The following is a 20,468-nucleotide window of genomic DNA, read 5'->3' on the forward strand; positions in this document are numbered from 1 at the left end:
GCCACTGCACTCCAGTCTGGGCGACAGAGTGAGACTCCAACTCAAAAAAAAAAACCAAATGTTCAGAGGTTAAGAAAAGTTCTCAGGATCAGGCAGTCAGCAATAGGACTGGAGCTAGGACCCCATTCCTGATCTGTGCCCTCAAATTCCTCCTCTTTTCACGGCCTCTGATGTAGACTGAATCTGGGCTGGAATCTCACTCTGTCACCCAGGCTGGAGTGCAGTGACACTATCATGGCTCACTACAACCTTGACCTCCTGGGCTTTGACAACCCTCTCTCCTCAGCCTCCCAAGTAAGCTGTGACTATAGGCGTGTGTCACCACACTTGGCTCATTTTTAAATTTCTTGTAGCAATGGAGTCTTGCTATGCTGCCCGGGCCAGTCTTGAACTCCTGGGCTCAAACAGTCCCTCTGTCTTGGCCTCCCAGCGTGCTGGGATTACAGGTGTTAACCACCATGCCTGGCCTGATAAATAATTTACAATTTATTTTTTAAAAGTTTATAATTTATAAAAATAATTTATAAGAGCTAAGCGCAGGTCTACCGAGTATTCGCTGTGTGATCTCTGGCTGCTTATTTCATAGTTTTGTCTTTATTTCTTCATCTGATCAAAATAGAGATAGCACCTCCCATAAAGCTTTGATGTGAGATAATGTTAGTGGTGTGACTTGTGAGGAGTGCCTGGCCTGTGGGCCCAGGGGCTGTTGACCCATCCGCCCACGCTAATCATTAAGTCTCTGGAGGAGATATGTGTATGTTTGTGATTGGGGGGGCCAGGTAGGGCGGGGGTGGAGGGCTGGCCCAGGCCTGAGCCCAGCTGCCCATACCCTCTCAGAGAACACCGGCAAAGTTCACCTGACATGGGTCTCCGGGTCACTGGGTGCAGGTCTGATTCCCTCCCATGGTGGTTCTGTCCAGAAAAGAGTCAGGGAGGAAGAGGGGGCGGATGACCAGGCCATGGGCATGGCATTCCTGACAACCCACTTCCCACGCCTCCCAGCCTTACACCCAGGGATAGAGGACCCAATGCTAACTGCCCTGAAACGACGGGCCAGAGCAGTCCAGAGGCAAAGAGGGCCCTAGGGAATTCATGGCTCAGACAGACCAAAAGTAGCCGGGTGTAGTGGTGTCTACCTATAGTCCCAGCTACTTGGGAAGCTGAGGCAAAAGGATCGTCTGAGCTCACAGAGGGAAGGGACTTGCTTAAGGTCACACTGAAAATTAGCGTCGGGGCCCAAGGTTACCGGAAAACTTCCCCTCACTGAACTTAAGCCTGGCTGGGGGGAGGGTAGACCTTCTTTCTTAGAGGCCATGGGCCCCACAGCAGAGGAGAGAGGGGCCCTATCCTGGGTACCTGTAGTGCATCCACGACCTCTCACCTCTGGCTCTTGAGCACCCTGAGGTTACCTCAGGAAACGTTCAGACAGGCAAACACTAGGGGCGGGCCCTGCTCCTTCCAGGCTGGCACTTTCTGCGCCAAGTGAGGGCCAGGGACAAAGGCCCAGCTGCAGAGTGCACTCCAGGGTACCCACAGTAAGCCCGGCCATGTCTGTGTCACTGGCGTCATTCCGCTGTCCTCTGCGTTGTCTTCCTAAACCCCAACAGCCTTGGGAGATGTCCACAGGTAGTTGTGGACATCCAGCAAGAAGTCAGTGGGAGTGTCTTACAAAATATAAAGCTCCATCCAAAATGGCAGAGAACCATCGCCTCCACCTCTGCTTCCTGCCAGTGCCATTCTGCACATCCCTTCCCTGGCACCTCTGCCAGTCCTAGGGCTTCGGCTCCTACAGACCCTCTGTACAGAGGCCCAGGCAAAACTGTAACTGAGAAAGGCACACTCCTCAGGGTGGCATGCTCCTGATCTCTGCAGCCGCCCCGGGGCCTCTCCCCAGAATGCAGCCCTACAGGCCTCGTTGAGACCCTTGGTGGGCACCTTGCCCGCAGAAGCACGTCAGCTGGAGGCCAGAGGTAGGCCCAGCCAACAGGGGAGTCTCCGGCTGCTGGCTCGGAAGGAGCCCTTCTGGAAGCATCTGTGCCCAGGGACTTTGGCATCTTATCTTTCCAAGGCCAAGGATGGCCTTGTTCATCCAGGAAACTCCCAGAACTGAGGATTAGTTCTTTCTGCCTCCCTATCCCCGGGACTCTAGCATCAACGTAAAATGTTCTTTGAGAGAAAAGGGTGTTTTCTTTTTTGGGGGGTCTTTAGGAGGGATCTGAGAACAGGCAGCAAGGAACCCTGGGAGTCCAGGGACCTGGGTCCTGACCCTTGCTGGGTGTCCTTGAAGCAGGTGGGAAGCCAGCTGGCCTGCCCAACCCACAGTGGTTGTGGACATCCAATGAGAAGTCAGTGGGAGTTTTTTTACGAAAGATAAAGCACCATCCAAAGAAGTGGCAGGGAACCATCACCCCCACCTCTGCTTCCCGCCAGTGCCGTTCTGCTCACCCCAACCCTGGCACCTCTGCCAATCCTGAGGCCTCGGCTCCCACTGACCCGCTGCACAGAGGACCAGAAAAACTGTAATTGGGAAAGGCGCACTCCTTGGAGCGGTGTGCAGACTCTCAAAGCTCATGCGTCAAAACACACTCGGACTTCCCTTCCTACCTCTCTGCTCCCTAGTCGTCTCCATCTGAGACCTGGTGTCTCCCTCCAGCAGCTTATCAGCTGGCAGCCTGGACAGCCAGTCCAGGAGATCCAGAGGCCAAGGCTGGCTTCTTCCTCCGCAGAGCCAACGGAAAGTGAACCAAGCAGAGAGGCACTGATTTCCAGGTCACTCCCGAGGCTGAAGTGTTTGCAGAGCATCCTGACAACTGGGACTTCATTGCTTGGGCACTTAGAGAGGAAGGAGACCAGGTCAGCCAAAGGGGAGAGGCTTAGGGAGGGCACGGGATTGTTTAAGAGGAGAGTCAGGGACCGGACGGGGTGGTTCATGCCTATTATCCCAGCACTTTGGGAGGCTGAAGTGGGAGGATCACTTGAGGCCAGAAGTTTGAGAACAGCCTGGACAACATAGAGAGACCTCATCTCTACAAAAAAATGTAATAAAATAGGCTGGGCATGGGGGCTCACGCCTCTAAGCACTTTGGGAGGCAGAGGTGAGAAGATTGCCTGAGACCATGGGTTTGAGACCAGCCTGGGCAACATGGAGAGACCTTGTCTCCACAATAAACCAAAAAATTAACTGGGCGTGGAGGCTCATGCCTGTAGTTCCAGCTACTTGGAAGGCTGAAGCAGAAGAATTGCCTGAACTCAGCAAGTTGAGGCTTCGGTGACTGTGAGCATGCCACTGCACTCCAGCCTGGGCAACAGAGTGAGACTCCGACTCAAAAGAAAATTAAAACAATAGAACAAAAAATTATAAAATAAAATAAAATAGGAGCGTTAGAAGGAGGAGGGCCCCTCTGGGGACACACTCTGAGCTCTAGGCAGGAAGGGGTAAAGGGGCCAGGAGGGCAGATGGGAACTACAGCCTCACCAGCACAGCCACTTGGGAGCAATGACCACAACCCTGCAGCCAAGAACTACTTAAACCTTCAGCATTTTGTTGGAGGAGGTGAGTGGGCCAAGACTTGGCGCTGCTAGAGGGATGGTCAGGAGTACTGAGCACCCAGTGGGAGTCGGCCATTCTTTCCTTTAGGGCCTGTAGGCATGAAGGATCACTTCCAGCCAAGGGCAATCCAGCTGGAAAACGTGCGACACCACAGATATTGATGTTTCATACCCTCCAGGGGAGGACAGGTTGTCCTACACCATCTGCGGATCAGAGAAGGCAGGCACCGCCATGTAGGATAGGATACCCCTTTATTTTTTTTTTATTTTAATTTTTTTTGAGATGGAGTCTCACTCTGTCACCCAGACTGGAGTGCAGTGACCTCTCCCGGCCACCGCAGCCTTGACCCGCTGGGCTCCGGCGATCCTTCCGCCTCAGCCTTCCGTAGTTCTGGGCAGTTCTGGCATTGGAACTACAGATGCGTGCTACCATGCCCGGCTAATTTTTTTTATTATTTATTGTAGAGATGAGGTCTCGCCAAGTTGCCTAGGCGGGTCACAAACCCGCGGGCTCAGGCAATCCACTCACCTCAGCCTCCCAAAGGTGCAGGATTACAGGCTGAGCCACCGAGCCCGGCTGGATACCCCTTTAATATGGCTTCTCATCTATGCACGATCTGGTCTCCTTCCACCTGAGTGTGCTGTGGCCTTCCAGCCTGGCTTCCTTCCAATGCCAGAACTGCCCAGTTCACTCCCCTCAGGCCACAGCACCTGCGATTGTCCTATCTCCCTAGAGCTCTGTGAACCTGGAATGTGAGTTTCCCTCCCTGCTCCCCATTATTTGCTACCAAAGCATCCTGGTTTTTCCTTTGTGATATCTATCACAATATGTATCAATGTGCATTCACATATTTTTGTTGAGGTGAAATCACATAATGTGCAATTAACCATTTTTTAAGTATACAATGTGGTGTCACGTAGTAGACTTATAATGTTGTACAACCAGCTGGGCAGGTGGCTCACACCTATAATCCCAGCACTTTGGAAGGCTGAGGTGGGAGGACTGCTTGAGTCCAGGAGTTTGAGAACAGCCTAGGCAACATAGCGAGACCAAGTCTCTACAAAAAAATCAAAAAATGTCCAGGCGCAGTGGCTTATGCCTATAATCCCAGCACTTTGGGAAGCCAAGATGAGGAGGATTACCTCAGCCCAGGGGTTTGAGACCAGCCTGGGCAATTTGGCAAGACTTTGTCTCCACAACTAAAAAAAAAATTTATCAAGGCAAGGTAGCATGCACCTGTAGTTCCAGCTACCTGGAAGAAAGGTGGAAGGATCGCCTAAGCCCAGCAGGTCGAGGCTGCGGTGGCTGTGAGTGTGCTACTACACTCCAGCCTGTGCAACAGAGTGAGACTTCTACTCAAGTAAATAAATAAATAAATAAATAAATAAATAAATAAATAAAAATTTAAAAATTAGCCAAAGCCGAGCTCGGTGGCTCAGCCTGTAATCCCGCGCCTTTGGGAGGCTGAGGTGAGTGGATTGTCTGAGCCCGCGGGTTTGAGACCCGCCTGGGCAGCAAGACCTCATCTCTACAATAAATCAAAAAATCAGTCGGGCATGGTAGCGCGCGCCTGTAATTCCAGCTACTCAGAAGGCTGAGGTGGAAGGATCGCCGGAGCCCAGCAGTCAAGACTGCGGTGGCCGGGAGCGGCCACTGCACTCCAGTCTGGGCAACAGAATGAGACTCCAACAAAAAAAAAAAAAATAGCCAAACGTGGTGGTGTGAACCTGTAGTCCAGCTACTCGGGAAGCTGAACCAGGAAGATTGCCTGGACGCAGGAGGTTGAGGCAGCAATGAGCTATGATCATGCCACTGCACTCCAGCCTGGGTGACTCCAACTCAAAACAAAAAAATCAAAAAACTATATTGCTTACAAATGCTAATGATCATCTGAGCCTTCAGCAAATTGTAATCTTTTTGCTGGTAGAGGGTGTAAGATCATGTTCATGGTTGCTGACTAATCAGGGTAGTGGTAGTTGTAGGCTGGTGTGGCTGTGACAATTTCTTAAAATAAGACAACAGCCAGGCGTGGAGGCTCAAAACTGTAATCCCAGCACTTTGAGAAGCTAAGGCAAGAGGATTGCCTGAGCCCAGGGGTTCGAGACCAGCCTGGGCAACTTGGCAAGACCTTATCTCTACAATAAATCAAAAAATTAGCCAGGCATGGTGGTGCGCATCTGTGGTTCCAGCTACTTGGAGGGCTGAGGTGGAAGGATCGCCTGAACACAGCAGGTCAAGGCTGCAGTGGCCGTTAACATGCCACTGCACTCCAGCCTGGATGATGGAGTGAGACTTCAATTCAAAAAAAAAAAAAAAGACCTACATGACATCTTCTTCCAATAGAAGGCTGCTTAATCTAAATTGAAAATGTTTGTTTTTTGAGTCGGTGTCTTACTCTGTCACCCAGGCTGGAGTGCAGTGGCATGATCATGGCTCATTGCAGCCTCAATCTTCTGGTTTTAGGTGATCTTTCTGCCTCAGCTTCCCAAGTAGCTGAGACTGCAGGTGTGTGCCACCACGCCTGGTTAATTATTATTATTATTATTTGCATAGAGATGAGGTCTCGCTATGTTGCCTAGGCTGGTCTTGAACTCCTGGGCTTAAGCAATCCTCTCACCTCAACTTCCCAAAGTGCTGGGATTACAGGCACGAGCTACTGCACCCGGCCCAGGATTGGTATTTTTGGAAGGAAAGAAGGAAGAGTAATTCCTTCTTGTGCTCTTCTAAACACACCTGCAAGGAAATCAGGAAAGTGATGGTTTTCCCTTTTTTGCAGATGAAGAAACAAACTCAGGGAGTGAAAATTCCATACTCAGAACGAGCACCAAACTCCAAGAGCAGACCCTCATTGACCCCCGTCCCCTACATACATACACTGGACATTCCAGACAGATCAGTGAGCAGTGAGAAAGCAGGACAGAGGCCAGAAAACAACAGGGATAGCTGACAAATCAGCTAACAAGTCAGCCTATGGCAGAGGTATATGACATTTTTAATCAAAAGGGACTTTGAGCAGGATGAAGCCACGCTCCTTGTTTTGTTTTTAGAGTCAGGAAAGAGGCTGTGAGAAGTCATGTGTCAAGGGACTAGTTAAGAGGCATGGAGGTTGAGTCAAGGCCAGACCTGGTCTGAGAGTCGAGGGCCATAGCTTTAGGGGGTTCACTGAGGGTTCAGAGGAGAGAGAACAGTTCAGTGGTCTCTTAATAAGACCATTCTGTGTGGGCACAGTGATTCACGCCTTTTATCCCAGCAATTTGGGAGGGTGAGGTGGGAGAATCACTTGAAGCCAGGAGTTTGAGACCAGCCTTGACAACACAGTGAGACTCAAAAAAAATAAAAAAAAATCAGTCTAGTAGCCTTCATAGGCTTGAACTGAGGATGAGGGAGGGATGTATTGGACGTATTAGAAAGCAACTATAACCTGGCCCCAGGATGGTGGCGGCAGGAAAGGGAAGGAGGAATGGATGGGAACCTGATGAAATCTGAATAACACTAGAGAAAGAACACTGCGTGACAGGAATGGGGAAGGCAACAGGGACCTTGAGCTTTCATGACTTGAAACTAGGAAGCATGGAAACACCATCAGAAAAGAACTCAGAAAAAGGGCCTGTGCACTCAGGAAGGGTGAAGTGAGTCTTTGGCATGATGAGTGATTCATTCATAGAAGCTTCAAGATAGAAGGGACTTTGTATAAGGGGGAACCAAAAAACCCGGGAATTTATTTATAAAAATTGTGTATTTTTTCTTTTTCTTTTTGAGTTGGAGTTTCACTCCACCGCCCAGACTGGAGTGCAGTGGCCACTCCCGGCCACCACAGCCTCGACCCACTGGGCTCCGGCGATCCTTTCGCCTCAGCCTTCCGAGTAGCCAGAATTACAGGCGCGCGCTATCATACCCGGCTAATTTTTTGATTTACTGTAGAGATGAGGTCTCACCAAGTTGCCCAGGCGGGTCTCGAACCCAGAGGCTCAGGCAATCCACTCACCTCAGCCTCCCAAGGTGCGGGATTACAGGCTGAGCCACCGAGCCCGGCTTGTGTATTTATTCTTACATGTTTAAACTTCAGTCACCTTCAAAGTACTCTCTGTTGGATGCAATTCACCTACCAAGATGCTTTTTCCACGGCTCAAAACAGTATTTGAACACATCAATTTTGATGCCTTGGTAGTGCTGCTGCCTCTTTGTCTCACCTCTTTCATATTGACAAAACATTTTCCTTTGAGGACGTTTTCATCTGGGGAAACAAAAGTCACTTAGAGTGAGATTGGGTGAATAAGGAGGGTGGGGTACGGGAGTCACAACATTTTTGGTCGAAAACTGCTGAACACTCAGTGCGGTATGGGCAGGTGCACTCATAAATCACCCATCGTGCTGGGCGTGGTGGCTCACACCTATAATCCCAGCCCTTTGGGAGGCCGAAGCGAGAGGATTGCCTGAGCCCAGGGATTCAACACCAGCCTGGGCAACTTGGCTAGACCTCGTCTCTACAATAAATCAAAAAACTAGCTGGGCATGGTGGCATGCACCTGTGTTTCCAGCTACTTGGGAGGCTGAAGCAGAAGGATTGCCTGAGCCCAGCAGGTTGAGGCTGCAGTGTCCATGAGCGTGCCACTGCACTCCAGCCTGGGTGACAGAGTGAGACTTCAACTCAAAAATAAAAAATAAGAAAAATTAAAAATAGACCACCCATCGTGAAAATGGACAATGCATTGAAAGAATCTCCAAAAAAAGAAAAAATTCACTGAAGCTGAATGCAGCCTCTTACACAACGCTGGCTGGTACACTGATGCCCATGGGTTCCTAGAACACTTAGCCAGTGGGGGAAGCCTGCCTGTCCTCCAAAAGATAATTCCAGGGTTTGGGGGGGTTATCCCTCATAAACGATGTACAGTTCGACCTCTTTATTTTATTGTTGGGGAAACTGAGGCTTAGAGACATGAAGGGGCTGGGTCAAAGGCACACCGTGAAAAATGAGACTGGACCTGAACTTGGGCCTCCAAGCCACTGAGATTTCTTTCCACGTCACTAACATATCTCTAATCTCATTTCACCGTAGCCAAGATCTCCCAGCACTCACTTGCTGGCTGATAAACAGATGTTATTTGAATGTATTGACATCAAATCCTCTCCAAAGAAATCTCTCCTGATCATGGATTACACAATGCATGTCCAAATTTAATCCAAATACAAATTTTTTATCACATGTCCTTAAGACATAAAAGTACAGCCTGTTCTTTTGAAGAACTCTTAATGGGTTTTCAGTTAATACCTTTGTGGTCTCTGATAAATGACTTACTGTTCTCAAGTCTGTGTTTCCTTTTTTTATAAAACAGGAACAATGCAACCTATGTCTCGGGTAGTGACTCATTGGTGAGATACTACAGTCAAGGGACTGTTCTAAGCTGGGTGTGGTGACATGCACCTGTGGTCCCAGCTCCTTGAGAGGCTGAGGTGGAAGGATCGCCTCAACCCAGGAGGTCAAGCCTGAGGGGGGCTGGGATTGTGCCACTGCCCTCCAGCCTAGGCAACAGAGTAAGAATCTGACTCCAAAAAAAAAAAAAAAAAAGCCCAGTTCTAGTATATACTAGACATCTGACACTTTCTTCCTATTTTTCTTCCCCAGAGCTTGACATCGATGATTAGGCTGGTTCCATCAGGGAGACTGACGACACGACAACTTCTTGAAACTATAAACCCTCTGGTGTTTCCAAAAGCACAATGAGTTAGCGTGGCTGAGCCAAGTTGAGGGGGTATTTTTCATGGAGTTTGCATAGAAGTCTTGAAAGTGCCTTGAAAAATCAAAGCACGCTAAAGTGTCAGTGGTGACCACGCCTCCTCTTCCTTCTATCCAGTCTTTGGAACACATTCATTAGAGCAGAATAATCCTTCCCACTTGCTCAGTGAGCAGGCCACCAGGGAGGCGGGAGAAGCTTGAAACTTAACCCCCAAGTTAATTTCCAGTAGGCTTCATGGATTTCCAAGAAGGCGAAGTCCCCGGGGCTCCTGGAGCCCATACCTTGGGAGACACTGGGCAGCACATCCTCTGAGCTCAGCCCCTTCATGTCACCTCCCCATGTGGGTCCTCAGCAGCTGGGGCTTGGATGTGGGTGGGAGGCCCAGCGAGGGACAGTCATCCAGGTCCTTGGCCAGTCACATGTATCTTCACAGCAGTCTGTCCCTTTGTATAATGCAGTGTTTGCTCATGTATGCACTCGCTCACCCAACAAATTATCACTATTATTATTATTATTATTAGAGTTAGGGTCTCACTGTATCACCCGGGCTGGACTGCAGTGGCACATCCATGGCTCACCACAGCCTCTAACTCCTAGGCTTGAGCAGCCCTAAAATATCCCTCCTCTCCCCTGGCCATGTCTGGCTCAAAAGTTTTCCCTCAGATGAGTTTTCCCTAACCACCTTGACCACCTTCAATTTTCTCCCACCATCAGTTTCCCGAGTAGCTGGAACGAACTAGAGGTGTACACCACCATGCCTAGCTAATTTTTTGATTTTTCTTTTAATTTTTTTTTTTTGAGTTGGAGTCTCACTCTGTCGCCCAGACTGGAGTGCAGCGGCCGCTCTGGCCACCGCAGCCTTGACCTGCTGGGCTCCAGCGATCCTTCCATTCAGCCCTCCGAGTAACTGGAACTACAGGCGTGCGCTACCACGCCCAGCTAGTTTTTGATTTATTGTAGAGATGAGGTCTCGCCAAGTTTCCCAGGCGGGTCTCGAACCAGCGGGCCCAGGCAATTTCTTTTAATTTTTGAAGAAATGAGGTCTTTCTATATTGCCCAGGCTGATCTCGAGCTCCTGGACTCAAGCAATCCTCCCACCTCTGCCTCCCAAAGTGCTGGGAACACAGGTGTGAGCCACCATGCCTGGCCAGCAAATGATTATTAAGTGCCTACTGTGTGCTGAGTCCCCTGCCAGGGGTTGAGTATACAGTAATGAGGAAGAAAACCTGGTGCTACCCTCGGGAAGTTTTCAATCAAGAAGAAAGACAAAAAAAAACAACAAAAATAAAACAAAACAGCAAACAAACCATTACAAAGTACTACAACTATGTGCCATGTTTGAAGAAACCTGATGGTGGGAGAAAATTGAGGGTGGTCAAGGTGGTCAGAGAAAACTCATTTGAGGTGTGACTTTTGGGTCAGACACGGCCGGGGGAGAGGCAACAGTTTGAACAAAGTCCATGACACAAGAAAGAACTTGACTTTTCAAAACCAGCAAGCAGGCTTGGCATGAGACGTTTGGAGTTTTCTACGTACAGTGGGGAAGGCTTTAAACAGGAGCACAACAGGACCCAACCTAAACTGAAGATCACTCAAGGCCGGGCGCAGTGGCTCACACCTGTAATCCCAGTACTCTGGGAGGCCACGTGGGAAGATTTTACTTGAAGCCAGAAGTTCAAGACTGGCCTGAGCAACATAGTGAGACCCCCATCTCTACAAGAAATTTAAAAATGAGCCAAATATGGTGGTACATGGCTGTAGTCCCAGCTACTTGGGAGGCTGAGGCAGGAGGAGCACCTTAACCCAAGAGGTCGAGGCTGCAGTGAACCATGATTGTGCCACTGCATTGCAGACGGGGCAACAGAGTAAGACTCCAACTCAAAAAAAAAAAGCAAGTCCACTCAAACTGAAGAGAGGAGGGTAAGAGTAGTAGCTGGAAGATGGGCAGGAGTCTCCAAGAGAAGGCCAGGAAGACAGAGGAAGGTTGCGGGTGCTACCAGGCTCTCCGTGGGGCTGGAAGGGGAAAGTTCCCCAGGAAGGATGAGCTAAGGCATCTGAAACAGCCACAGGCTTGAGGCACGGTTCTGGAAGTTGAGATACGGGACTTGCTCATGAGGGCTGACTACACCAGACCTCCCAGGTTGTCTCATCCAGCTGCTGGGGTGAGCTGGCAGCTTGGAGACCACGGGGAGCCAAGGAGCCATCTGTGGGGACTCCCATCAGAGCTTTGGAAGATTCCAGGCTGGCACCGAAGTGCGGCGGGCATGGGGAAGGCTGCAGGAGTCCTGTGGTGCCCCAGTCAGTGGGTGTCAGGGGTTTGGGTTTGGGGTTACTAGTAACACAGTTTGGATATCCCTGAGTCTGACCAGCCTGGAGGAGCCAGTACACTCACAATGGCACTTATAAACAAATGTCACTGACACATTGCTTCTCTCTACATAGTGGCAGGACTTTAAACCCCCAAGCCAGTGTGGCTAAACCATTTTTATGCTATTGTACTCCTAAGGAGCCATCTTAGGTGTTTCCTTCTTCTTCTTTTTTTTTTTTTTTTTTAATTTGGAGTCTCACTCTGTTGCCCGGACTGGAGGGCAGTGGCACGCTCCCAGCCACCGCAGCCTCGACCCGCTGGGCTCCAGCGATCCTTCCACCTCAGCCTTCCGAGTAGCTGGAACTAAGGCGCGTACTACCATGTCCAGCTAAATTTTTGATTTATTGTAGAGACGAGGTCTCACCAAGTTGCCCAGGCAGATCTCGAACCCGCGGGTTCAGGTAATCCACTCGCCTCGGCCTGCCAAAGTGCTGGGATGACAGGCTGAGCCACTGAGCCCGGCTAGGTGTTTCCCTCCTTAATCATAGTTCCCCTTGAAATGCTTATGCCGCAGATACGCTGTATATCTGCTTACGTATTTCATGCATATTTGTGTTTTATATATAAAAAGATATACATATATTTTATATAGAAATAAATCACATATATCTATAAAAATATGTATTCATATATAATATACATTTATATATATTTTAAATATGTTACGTATTTATAGATACACATATATGCTTGTGTTTGTGTTGTGTGTGTGTGTCTATCTTTCTCTATATATATGATTTTTTTTTTTTGTAGGAATCTCACTCTGTCGCCCAGTCTGGAGCACAGTGGCACGCTCATTGCCACCACAGCCTCAACCTGATGGGCTCAGGCGAGCCTACCACCTCAGCCTTCAAAGTAGCTGGGACTACAGGCGCACACCACCACACCCAGCTAATTTTTTAATTTATTGTAAAGATGAGGTGTCACCTTGTTGCCCAGGTTTGTCTGGAACTCCTGGGCTCAGGAAATCATTTTGCCTCTGCCTCCCAAAGTGCTGGGATTACAGGCGTGAGCCACTGTACCCGGCCCATGTATTTTTTTTATATAAAATGATTTGTTTGACCTCTGAGAGGTATTCTGCCCCATTGAGAATGAATGCTGTAGATCAAAGTCTTCCCCAGTTATAATGGGGCCCACAAAGAGCATCTCAGCTGGGGTCACTAACATGTTCATTTTTGCCTCCTTAAAGAATACATCTGGCCAGGTGCGGTGGCTCACGCCTGTAATCCCAGCAATTTGGGATGCCGAGGCGAGAGGATTGCCTGAGCTCAGGGATTTGAGACCAGCTTAGGCAACTTGCGGAGACCTCGTCTCTACAATAAATCAAAAAATTAGCCGGGCGTGGTAGTGCGCACCTGTAGTTCCGGCGACTTGGAAGGCTGAGGCGGAAGGATCGGCGGAGCCCAGCAGGTCGAGGCTGCGGTGGCCAGGAGCGTGCCACTGCACTCCAGTTTGGGCGACAGAGTGAGACTCCAACTCAAAACAAAACAAAAAAAACAGAAAAAAAAGAACATGTTTCACTGCAGAGGACCCCACTCTTGCCAACCAGTCCACACTCCCAAAGTGGCAGAAGCCTTGAGGAGCTAAAGTTATCAGCATTCTGCAGACCTCACTGCCCCAAACCATGTTGCGTGTCTCTCAGAAAGCAGGTAAATGTCCTTCCTGGCGCTGTATCCGGTGTCTCCGAGCCTTAGTCTCAGAGAGAGCTCACGAAAGTGATCCTTCAGGTGAGACTGTGTCCACTGAGCACCACCCAGTCTCTCCAGCTCTGTCCTACTCCCAAGACTCCCCAGATGTGTTCCTTGACCAACCACCCATCAGCAGCCATGGCCAAATCTCAGCTTAGGCTTGATGGGTCTTCACCTGCCGTGGCAAGTTCTCACCCACTCACCTTCTTGCTCCATCAATGCTCCATTTTACAAATGGGAAAGCTGAGACCCACAGAGGATTGCTCTCCAAGGAAGGTCACAAGTGGAGAGGCTCCAAGGCCCACTTTCTTTGTTCTGCACCAGAAGAGCAAGCAACCTCACTGGCCGTGCCTACCCAGCGGGGAGCCGGGCTGCCCCTCCCACTCTGGTCTATCTGGCAGAGCACGGGCCTACTCAAAGTGTAGTCCACACATCAGCATGTCGATGAGGTAAGTGTGAGAATTGCGAGTAAGCACCTAGAGATGTTTATGGTGGCTGGGCGCAGTGGCTCACACCTATAATCCCAGCACCCTGGGAGGCCAAGGAGAGAGGATTGCCTGAGCCCACCAGCTCGAGACCAGCCTGGGCAACTTGGCAAAGCCTCATCTCTACAATAAATCAAGAAAAATCAGTCTGGTGTGATGGTGTATGCCTGTAGTTCCAGCTATTTGGAAGGCTGAGGTGGAAGGATCACCTGAGCCCAGCAGGTTGAGGCTTCACGGTACTGCAGTCTGGGCAACAGAGTGAGACTCCGACTCGAAAAAAGAAAAAATAAATGTTTATGGGGATTTGATGGAGTCGTTTTATGCCTATTAGCTCTAATAAAAAAAAATCTGGGCTCACATTTCTCATGATTTATTTTTGTTGTATTTTATGAAAGTGTTAATCTGTGAAAGACTGGGGAAACATTTTTTTAAATAAGGTAGTTCCTTCACCACTGATAGTTTAAAAGGCACAGTGTAGAGGTCACAAGCCTCTGCCTCCTGCACAGACCATGGAAGGTCGTTGACCTCAGGATTAACAGAAAGGAAAATAGCATGTGGTTGTTTGGCTGAATTAACTGGTGGTCAGAGCCCAAAGGTCTCTCTTTGGCCCCAGCAAAGCACAGCCTCAAGGTCCTAAAAGCCTGGCTCCTGATGGCTTACTTTACATCTGTGTGTGTGTCGGGGTCTCACTCTGTCATCCAGGCTGCCATACAGTGACACAATCACAGCTCACCACAGCCTTGACCTCCTGGGATCAGGCGATCCTTTCACCTCATCCTCCCGAGTAGGTTGACTACAGGCATGTCACCATGCCTGGCTAGTTTTTTGCTTTTTTTAATTTTTTTTTGGTAGAGATGAGGTCTCATTATGCTGTCCAGACTGGTCTCAAACTCCTGGGCTCAAGCAATCCTCCCGCCTCGGCCTTCCAAAGTGCTGAGATTTATAGGCATGAGCCACTGCGCTCAGCTACCTGTGTCACTGAGATTTTAGGCAGTGAGAGTCAGGTGCGGTTGCAGGTTGCTTTTGTCTTCCCTGCCTCACATCCATCTTCCCTCCCTGAGCCGGCTCTGCTGAACTCAGGTCCAGTAGAGACACAGAGACAACGCCTGACACAGACAAATTAGCCAGCTCCTGCCAGGAAGGGAGGTCTGACCCCTACAATAAACTCCTTGCTCTTCATGGCTCACAGGGGCTCTGCTTCTGATGGAGCCCCAGTGACTACTCTGACATTCACCCTCCTCGGCACTAGAAACAGGAAAATAAGCAAGATCTCACCCTCCAGGGTCTCAGTTTCCTTTTTTTTTGCGTTGAAGTCTTATTCTGTCGCCCAGGCTGGAGTGCAGTGGCCCTGTGATCCTTCTGTGTCAGCCTTCCAAGTAGCTGGAACTACAGGTGCGTGCCACCACGCCCAGATAATTTTTTGATTTATTGTTCGAGACCAGCCTGGGCAAGATAGTGAGTCCTCGTCGTTACAAAAATTTAAAGAATTAGCTAGGCATAGTGGCACATGCCTGTAGTCCTAGCTATTCAGGAGGCCGAAGCAGAAGGATCACTTGGCCCCAGGAGGTTGAGACTGCCATGAGCCGTGATTGTGCCACTGCACTCCAGCCTAGGAGATAGAGTGAGACTCTGACTCAAAAAACAAAACAAAAAATGATGCAGGTGACCTGAGGGGCCAACTGGGGACCCTCAGCCCAGAGCCACACACCTGGCCCAGGAGCTAGATCACCTGTGGGCCCAGCAGCTACCCCAGGCCAAAAAGGTAAGCCAGCATCCAGTGGCAGTGTGTGTGAGGTGCCCCCACCTCTGTCCTGCGTGACCTACAGAGCACACCACAAGGTTGCACTGCGCCTGCAACCTTCCAAATCCTGCACACGTTTCTCTCATGGCCAGCCCAGACCTGGGAATCCGTGCACAAGGGAATTCTGGGAAATTCTTCTTAGCTAAGTTGACCCACTTCAAAACCACCACAATGTCCATTAAATGCTGAATGAGTAAATGAATGAATGAATGAAGTGTTTTGTCTAAGGGCATGCAATAAGTAGCTGAGAGGCAAAGCTGGGATGCGACTTTCTAGGTGTCAGGGGAGTCTTGGTGTGTGTGTGTGGGAGTCCCACCCTGTCGCCCAGGCTGGACTGCAGTGGCATGCTCATAGCCACTGCAGCCTCGACCTGCTGGACTCAGGCAATACTTCCACCTCAGCCTTCCAAGTAGCTGGAACTACAGGTGTGCGTCCCCACACCTGGCTAATTTATTTATTTATTGTAGAGACAAGGGCTCTCCAATTTGCCCAGGTTGGGTCTCAAAGCCCTGAGCTCAGGCAATCCTCTTGCCTTGGCCTCCTGGAGTGCTGGGATTACAGGTGTGAACCACTGTACCCTGCTGGGCAGTCTTCTAACCCGAGGGCATATTTTCCACAACATGACACTTCCGAGGGCCTCCCCTCTCTGAAGCTGGGCCCAGCCACAGGGCCACAAGGCAGGACACGACTGCTGCTCTGGTGTGAGTCTGGTGGCTCAGACTGCTTTCCCCAAAGCTCTCCCTGGAGTTGAATTCCACACACGTTTAACACTGTGACCAAGGAGTCAATGCTGAGTCAGACTCAGCCTCTTCTCACAAGGAACTTACAGGTTGGGGGGCAGAGGTAGACAACAGAAATAATCTGATGCCATATATATCAGTAGTGCTCTGGAACCCAGAGGAGGCAACTTCTGATTTGGCCACAGTGGAGGCGATTCGCCAACTAGATCTCAAGGAGGAGGAGTTGCAGGCAGATAAGGTGGGGAAGGGCACCATGGCCAGGAGAGGAGTGTGGACCGAGATCCAGGATTTCTGGGAGGTTACAGCCAAGCATGGGAAATAGTGAGTCATCCTCATGGCTGGAGGGTAGGAGAATGAACGAGCGAACAGAGCCAGGAAGGCGAGGCAGGTGCCAGACCACCAAGGGTCTGAAATGCCAAGCGCAGAACTTTAGGCGGGAAGGTGCAGATGGCTGGATCTGGGCAGCGTCTGGAGCTGGGGAGAGGAAGTAGCTTTGGAGACAGTTGAGAGTGGGAGTTGACTTGGCAGGCCTGTGGGAGCTCTTTGAGGCATGAGAGGTATAGGTTTGACTTTGGGGGCTTGGAGCCTTGGCAGAGATGGATGAGGAAGCCTCTCCCTGTGCCACGCCCAGTGTCAGAGCATGGGGCAGGAGGTGAGGAGAGTGAGACTGGCAGCCTCTTTCACTCCGGGGCAGACTTCTACGGGCAGGAAGGCCCTAGCGTTAGCCAGTGGGTCAGTACCATCCAGACAGGATTCCCAGGTGACTCAGAGACCTGGCAGGCAACTCCCCCCAGCAGCCACTACTGGGAATGGGCTGGCCCCTGCACACACCAGTGGCCTCCTCGGTTGGCCAACTTGGAAGAAGGGAAGTGGCACCTTGAACTGGAAGCAACTTTGAACTTGAACCTGAAGCAACCTACTACCCTGGAGAAAGCAGAATCACAGATGAGGGGGGAATTTTGTTTATCTACTCAAAACTACTTTCTTTACAAAAAGGAAAGAGCCAAGCGGGCAAAGTGAGAGGCAATGAACTTGGATCTATTCTGTCCCCATTCAGTGTCTTCACCACAGTGCACCATCATCTGGTTGCCCCCTGCTTGCTTGGCTCCAAATGGAGATGGCTCAGACACTGAATGGTGGTGCCAAGGCAGGGAGTCATCTCCCCTGGGGACAGGACTCAAAGGTGAGGGATGCTGCTAGTCAGCACAGAAACAGGCCATCCAAGGTCTGACACATTGAGGCAATTGGTGACTGCATCTTTTTTCACATTGGAAAACATAGTTTATCTAGAAAGTAAATGAGATGACTGGGCACAGTGGCTCACACCTAAAATCCCAGCACTTTGGGAGGCCGACGTAAGAGAATTTCCTGAGCCCACTGGTTCGAGACTACCCTGGGCAACTTGGCGAGACCTCATCTCTACAATAAATCAAAAAAGGAGCTGGGCATGGTGGCACGTGCCTGAGGCAGAAGGATTGCCTGAGCCTAGCAGGTCAAGGCTGCGGTGGCCGGGAACGTGCCACTGTACTCCAACCTGGGAGACAGAGTGAGACTCTGACTCAAAAAAAAAGAGAGAGAGAGAGAGAGAATAGAGAGAAGATTCATCTCCCCAAGGTAGGGGAGGGGGCTAAAGCTAGGAAACATGGCAACCATAGCTCAGAGAGCCACGTGGCCAGACCAGAGTTTAGCAAAGCAATTGGCTGTGACTATGCATTTCAACAAACTTTATATATATATAACTTATATATATATATATATATATATATATATTTTAAATTTTTTTTTTTTTGAGTTGGAGTCTCACTCTGTCACCCAGACTGGAGTGCGATGGCCACTCCCAGCCACCGCAGGCAGCCTCGACCTGCTGGGCTCCGGCCATCCTTCCGCCTCAGCCTTCCAAGTAGCCGGAACTACAGGCGCGTGCTACCACGCCCGGCTAATTTTTGATTTATTGTAGAGATGAGGTCTCGCCAAGTTGCCCAGGTGGGTCTCGAAATACTTTATATATTTTATCTAGAATTTTTTTTTTTTTGAGTTGGAGTCTCACTCTGTTGCCCAGACTGGAGTGCAGTGGCATGTTTGTGGCCACGGCAGCATTGACCTGCTGGGCTCAGGTGATCCTTCCGCCTCAGCTTTCCAAGTAGCAGGAACTACAGGCACGCACTAGTTGCCCAGGCTGTTCTCGAACCTGTGAGCTTAGACAATCCCCCACCTTGGCCTCCCAAGTGCTGGGGTCACAGGCTTGAGCCACTGCACCCGGCCTTATCCAGAACTTTTATGTATTTTCAGTGATACGGTAGCTTCAAATGCCTAGACCATCCTTTTTTTTTTTTTCGGCAGTGTCTCACTCTGTCACCCAAGCTGTTTATGGCTCACCCCAGCCTTGACCTCCTAGGCTCAGGTGATCCTTCTTCCTCAGCCTCCCGATTAGCTGGGACTACAGGCACATGCCACTATGCCCGGCTTATTTTTTAATTTTTTGTAGAGACAAGGTCTCACTATGTTGCCCAGGCTGGTCTTGAACTCCTGGACTCAAATAATCCTCCCGCACCGCGCCTTTGGGAGGCTGAGGTGAGTGGATTGCCTGAGCCCGTGGATTCGAGACCCGCCTGGGCAGGCGAGACCTCATCTCTACAATAAATCAAAAAATTAACCGGGCGTGGTAGCGCACGCCTATAGTTCCAGTTACTTGGAAGGCTGAGGCGGAAGAATCCCCGGAGCCCAGCAGGCGAGTCTGCGGTGGCGGGAGCGGCCACTGCACTCCAGTCTGGGCGACAGAGTGAGACTCCAACTCAAAAAAAAAAAAACCCTCCCGCCTTGGCCTTCCAAAGTGCTGGGACTATAGACATGAGCCGCCGCACCTGTCCCAGACCATCCTATTCTGAGAAACAGAAAACCTGTCAGATTTCTTATTGGGTAACTTTGGACAAGCTTGTCCCTGTCTTAATGGTGAGACCAGATGGTCACCAGGATACCCTCCTCCCCCACCCCCAGTTACAGGACTCCTATGACCCTGTCACATCTTAGCCTGTGCCCCAGCCTGTGTAAGTCCCAGGGCTTCGGTCATGCTGGCGTCGTGACCCCTCTTCCACTTCAGCTCTGCTCCTGTGGCCCCGGAGGTTTCCTCTCCTTGGTGGTGCTTTCTCTGTCCCCTCGAGCCTTTCAAAGCTGGTCGTGTACCAGCTGGACTCAGAAGACATGCGTCCTATCTCACAGCTGAAGCTGGATTTTCTGAGGTCAGTGCCTTAGTGACTACAACCAAGACGAACACACATGACAAGACCTGCTCCAACACCTCTGTACATGTATAACATATCTATGCATTTGAGTGTGATGCTTATGGGGTCAAAGAGCTCCAAAGGGTCTCAGAAGCGGGATCCTGGAGGTGGTCCCATGCTCACCCTTTGCTGTGTTTTGGTTGTCTCCTCTTACCCTTATTTATTTATTTCATTGCATTTACTTACTTATTTTTTGAGTCGGGGTCTCACTTTGCTGCCCAGGCTGGAGTGCAGCAGCATGATCATGGCTCATCACAGCCTCAAGCTCCTGGGATTAAGCAATCCTCCTTCCTCAGTCTCCTGAGTAGCTGGGGCTACAGGTAAGTGTCACCACACCCAGCTAATTGTTTTACTTTCTTGTGGAGACGAGGTCTTTCTATGTTACCCAAGGTTGGTCTTGAACCCCTGGGCTCAAGTGAACCTCCCACCTCGGCTGCCCAACAAGTGTGGGTATTATAGGTGTAAGCCACTATGCCTGGCTCCTTTCACCTTTAGATGTCTGCCAAGAGACACGGAGGCCCCAACTTGTTTGGGGCGTTCAGTCTCCTTTGGTCTCTGACTATCACTGCTGACTGTCACTGCTGGTGCTCAGACGTGATGATGGGACCCCAAGGTGGGAATGCATTTTACATGGGGGAATTTGAAGTTAAGTAACTGACATAACCGGAATTCGATTTTCAAGTCTAATTCCAAAGTACGATCTCTATCCAAACTAGCATTACCTCAGGCAACTCATTTAACCCTTTTGATGCTTACTTTTCCCCTCAGCCAAAAAGAGATACATACATACTCTGCTTGTCTCAAGAGCAATCACTATAATGGA

At 50.1% G+C, this 20,468-nt stretch overlaps 1 pseudogene; it reads left to right on the forward strand.

The window, feature by feature from the left end:
• Positions 1-19,603, forward strand: part of LOC103275272 — a 68,235-nt pseudogene extending 48,632 nt beyond the window's left edge.
• The last annotated feature ends 865 nt before the right edge of the window (positions 19,604-20,468 follow it).

This window comes from Carlito syrichta, unplaced genomic scaffold (genome assembly GCF_000164805.1).
Source record: "Carlito syrichta isolate Samal-C Ts95f unplaced genomic scaffold, Tarsius_syrichta-2.0.1 Scaffold315396, whole genome shotgun sequence".
In the NCBI taxonomy this organism is placed as follows: Eukaryota; Metazoa; Chordata; class Mammalia; order Primates; family Tarsiidae; genus Carlito; species Carlito syrichta.